The sequence below is a fragment of the Fukomys damarensis genome, unplaced genomic scaffold (genome assembly GCF_012274545.1).
Source record: "Fukomys damarensis isolate Sample0158 unplaced genomic scaffold, DMR_v1.0_HiC HiC_scaffold_25, whole genome shotgun sequence".
NCBI lineage: Eukaryota > Metazoa > Chordata > Mammalia > Rodentia > Bathyergidae > Fukomys > Fukomys damarensis.
The window spans coordinates 31,206,046-31,211,028 of NW_022900937.1; the positions used below are offsets into that span (position 1 = coordinate 31,206,046).

The 4,983-nt window shown below is 44.2% G+C and overlaps 1 long non-coding RNA gene across 1 annotated transcript; it reads left to right on the top strand.

Annotated features, from left to right (window-relative positions):
- The first annotated feature begins 640 nt into the window (after window positions 1–640).
- LOC109118202 lies at window positions 641–2,231 on the top strand. Its single transcript, XR_002025521.1, has 3 exons — window positions 641–751; window positions 1,151–1,202; window positions 2,127–2,231. It is a non-coding gene; the product is annotated as an uncharacterized LOC109118202 (long non-coding RNA).
- Window positions 2,232–4,983: the final 2,752 nt, after the last annotated feature.

Genomic DNA, 4,983 nt, shown 5'->3' on the forward strand with positions numbered 1-4,983 from the left:
CTGGGCTCAAACTTGAGATCTTCCTGTCTCTCCCAGACACACTCATTCTTTTTGTTTCTTTCTTTCTTTGTTTTGGTACCAGGGATCAAACTCAGGACCTTGCGCTTGCAGAGCCACTGAGCTAAATCCCAGACCCATATTCATTCATTTTTGATGAGTTTTTTTCTCATAATTCAGATCTCTACCCAAATATCACCTTCCACAGAATCTGTCTGGCTGATCTAGATAGGAACTCTGTGACCACCGCCTCATTCCATCACTGCGCTCTTTTTTTCTTTTGGATTCAAAAAATGGCATAGCACTTAACACTCCGGAAGTCCTCTTATCTGTTTGCATCTTCAGCCTGTCTTCCCTCCCCAGGGTGGAGGCTGGCCAGCTTGTCTAACTCGGTCACCACTTTGTGCCCGAGTTAATAGATATTTGTGAAAATCTCTGAGTGCATTCACTCATCTTATTCTTTAGCTCACTGATTCATGGCAACCCTTTGGGGCCACTGGCTCATGCCTTGGCTTTGCGCCCTGATTCTCTTTATGATGTGATAAACTGATCAGTCTCCGCCCAAAATACGACTCCAGCTGACCTCTGCATCCTTTCACAGCATAGAACCCGGGTCTGGGAGATCACGATGCTTCCACGAGCAGATGTGCCTTTCTCACCCACTCTGAGCTCCTCTGGCGGGGAAGGACCACAGTTTCTGCCACTCCATTCCCATCCCTCACCAAAAAGCTCAGCGTACTCGTCAGGGAGAAAAGTAAAAACCAAGCATCAGAGTCACTCGGGTTTAACTCTCTTCCTTTGTTAACAGCTAATTCTGAAGGTGATTCAGATCATCTCTGAATCTCCCTTTCCTTACTGCGAGGTGGATGCTTTCTAGTGTGACTGTCTTCTGGAGCAGATTTCATCTTGCATGTGTGCTATGTTCTTTCGTTTTTTTTCACAAATTAGAATATATGGTGTACACTAACCCTGCCTCCTGCACTTAACAACTTGCTATAATTTAATTCAGAGATCTTTTCTTACCTGCTACATAAAACCACCTCACTCTTTTGGACAGTAGCATATTATTGATTGTATGGGTTACTACAATTATTAATTGGTTTTCTACTGGTTGGCATTCAGCTTGTTTTTAATCTATATTTCCAAAATGAAGATGCTGCCTTGAAACAGCCTTGAATGTGTACGTGTCTGCGGCAAACCTATCAGTAAGTAAAAATGCTATAAATTAAATTGATGACCGAGTCAAAAGGTGTTTCCATTTTTCAGTTTAATTTTTTCAATTTGTTTTAGAAAATTATCGATAGTCTATTTAAACTCCCACCAGTGATTCATAGCAGTGTACATTGTTTCACACTGCCACGTTGTCAACATTTTTATTTTTGCTGACCTGGTAAGTAAGAAATGTAATACAATAATGCCTATTTGCATTTCTCTTATCATGAATAGAGGTGAATACCTTTCTACTTATTTACAAGCTGTGCATATGTAATTTTCTGTGAATTAGTCCACCATATAATTTTCCTATTAATTCCTTACATTGTTATTCTTTTCTTATCGATAAAGAGAAACTGTGGACTAAGGACATTAACGGTATACTAGGGGTATGATGTCTGAGCAGATATTTCTCCTGTTTTTGTTTGTTTGTTCATATAGTAAAGTTCATCATTTGTGGGTTCTTTTTCTTGTGTGAAGTGTCCCCCACTCCGAGACCTATTTTTAGTGTTAGAATATTTTCTTCTAGCTTAGAAATTCACTTTTCATGCCTAAATCTTAGATCCAGCTACCATTTATTTTGTGGGAAGTTGTGAAAGAGCTATCAGCATCACTTTTTCCAGATGGTTACCCAGTTGTCCTACACTATTTCTGGAGTAATTATTGGTGTTCTGTGATCAGAATCCTCAAGTTTATTATAGTTTTAGTTCTGCAGCTAAATGGATTTGATTTCCCCTGCCATTAGTTGTAGCGCTCCATCCCGACTGTTGTCAGAATTGTTCTGAGGATAAAAGTTAATATCAGTCAGCCTGACCTAGGCAAAGTGGTCAGTGAGTTTTATCTCTGCTGTTATTGAAAGCCTCACTGAGTCATTTCACTTACTCCAATACGAACTTCATTTCCTCTGCTTGTTTAAGAAAGAACAGTGACAGCCACCCAAAGTTTGACAGCAGGCTCCTGGTTGGGGAACCGAAGATGTCGCGTCTGCGGTCAAGTGCTGCTGTTCTGCTGTCCATGCAGCCCACCAGGATAGTAATCGCAGCGCCTGTAAAAACTGGAAGGACAGAATGTAAGGGAGGAAAGAAGCTTTATTTGTAAAGGTGAGAAAGAAGGGGGAGAGGAGAAGACAGACAGCTACCCTGGTAAGGAAGAATTGGGCGGCTCTGGAAAGGAAGGCCCTGTGGGCTCTGTATTCCCAGATGCTTCTAGAGGGTGGTGAGTGACACTTCCCCTCCACTTGGACCACACATGTGCATGAGCGTACGTGTTAGGGCATAGGTGTGAGTCCGCACGGCCTGAAAGCTAGCCCCTCCCTTTCGTCTTCCCTACATTTTATTGGAGGTGGGGGGTGGCTTATTTTTGCACCTCTGGCCTTCTCTCTGTGTCCTGTCAGCTTTTTTTTTTTTTTTACTATTATTCTTTTCTGGTCTCTTGGTGCAAGTCCTAAGGCCACTTGGTGCCTTTCTTTATCTGGCTTTTCTCTCTTTTTCTTCCCCTGTCATTGACCTGCTTCTCAGGGGAGTGTCTCTAGCAAAGTTTGCCTTTAACTCCTTCTAGTCAGGAATAGATAGAAGACTTAAGGAGGCCTCTATTCTATTTTCTCATCTACAGACCCCTGCTCCTACATAAGGAATAACTGCCCCAACATTTATTAAGCAACTACTTAATTTTACAAGTTTCAGAGAATTTGCCTATGGGATCATCCACACTGAAGGGTGCTGAAATGAAGGGGGCAGAAACTCCCCCTTACCAGGCCATCCCACTGGCCATCATTAAACAGCTAACTTCAACAGTGAAACAACTGAAGTGGACTGGAAGTGAAAAGGGAAGAGGAAGCAGTGTGGGGACGGAGAGACGGGACTTACTCCTACAGGAAGACCTGGGGCAGGATTAGTGTAGGCAGTGGCTATGTCTTTCGGATTGGACTGCAGTGGTAAGGAGTGCTATGAATGCTGGGCTCCAAGAAGAGGGACATTCTGCAAACAGCCAACACTGAGTCAAAGCCTAGACCTATGAGCTTGCAGAGAATGGACACAGTGGAAGGGCATATGAACCGATCAAAGTATCTCTCTGTCTGAGCATATTGCTTGCAAAAGTTTTACTGCCAGGAGACCTTTTCATGCAAGCTCTTCATGGTAGTTATTTTCCCATCACTGGGACAAAATACTTGACACAGATCAATGAAGGGAATTTGTTTGGCTTATGGTTATAGTGGGTTCAGTCCATGGCCAGATGGCTCCAGTGGTGGAAAGGTCTGGGCAGAGCACAGCAGCTCACAGCTGCATCCACGAAGTAGAGAGAGAAGGGATGAGGCAGGGACCACAGTGCACCTCTCCAGGTCATACATCAGTGACCTCCAACCAGGGCTGCCTCCTACGGCAGGTGCTGCTGGGCACTGGCCCATGGATGAATCCATTGAGGAGCACAGTGCTTTGTGCTCCAGCCGCCTTCCAAAGCCACACATCTGAACACATGAGGCTATGGGGGACCTTCTAGATCTGAATCCCAACAGCCACTCAGCCAGCAGTGTGTCCGGTCCATTCTCTTTTTTTTTTTTTTCATTGAGTTTATTGGTACATCTTAGGTATACAGTACAGTTACATTCCTCACTGGGATCTTGCACCTTTACATGATGGGTCTTGGTTCTCACTTTTTCCATTCCCCTGTCCTCTCTTCACCCCCCTCCCTCCCCTATTTACAAAGACTATTTACATTTTTTCCTTTTCTCATATTCTTTCTTTTCCCTTATTTCCTTCCCCCACCCTTCCCACTCCCCCTATACCTTCAGCCCTTTTCTTCCTATTTTGCATTGTCAGTTACAATTTGGATCTTATTTACACTTTGAATTTTTCACACCAGAGAAACTATTCTGACCCATCCTTTGCACTGTGCTGCCAATCGAGTCACACAGGATTTTAGGCTTACGAAACTCTCCAGTTGCCCGAAATTAAGTTCCTTTGCACCTCTGTGCTAGTCAGTTTTCCATTGCTGTGACACAATGCCTGAAGCAAAGCATAAGGAAGAAAGGTTTATTTTGTCTCCCGGTTCCAGGTTTCAGTTCATGGTCAGTTGTTCTCATCTCTTTGGGGCCTGAGGCAGAGCAGGACATTGTGATGAGAACACATAACAGAGGAAGCCCTCACCTCCTGGGAACAAGGAGGCAAAAATAGAGGGTGGGATCCCAATAACCCCTTCAGTGGCTTCACGCAAAGACCCGACATCCTCCCACTAGATCCTCAAGCTTTCATCCCCTCCGGGTAGCGTCGCAGGCTGGGGGCCGAGCCTTCAACACATGATTGCTTTAGGACAGTTAAGGTCCAAACCATGGCAGCATTGGGAAGCCCCTCAGTCCCCTTTAGCTCAGACTTCCTCATGTGGTTCACAATGTGACTCTGAGCAGGTCTCACAGAACCCCCACACAGTGCTGCCTCACTGCAGGCTCAGCCGATGAGCGTGCATTATTCAGACTGTGTATGAAGTGTATTTCGGACCCCCTCTTGGAGTTAAGGGGGAAAAGAGGTATGGAGCCTATCAAAAGTTGGAATGAGATCTAAAAACTTTGTAATCAGTGGTGTCTAGATGATGTTCAGGGAGATGGAGAAGATCTCAGGGGGGAATGATGCTGAGAACAGGGAGATGGAATCTCAGAACTGCCTTGAACAAGTGGGAAATGTAAGCTCCTTGTATTCACTGTTCAAGGCTGATGTGCAAAGATTGAAAGTACAGTTACCAAGAAAGAAACTGAAATGTCTAAGAAAAATATCTAAAGAAAAA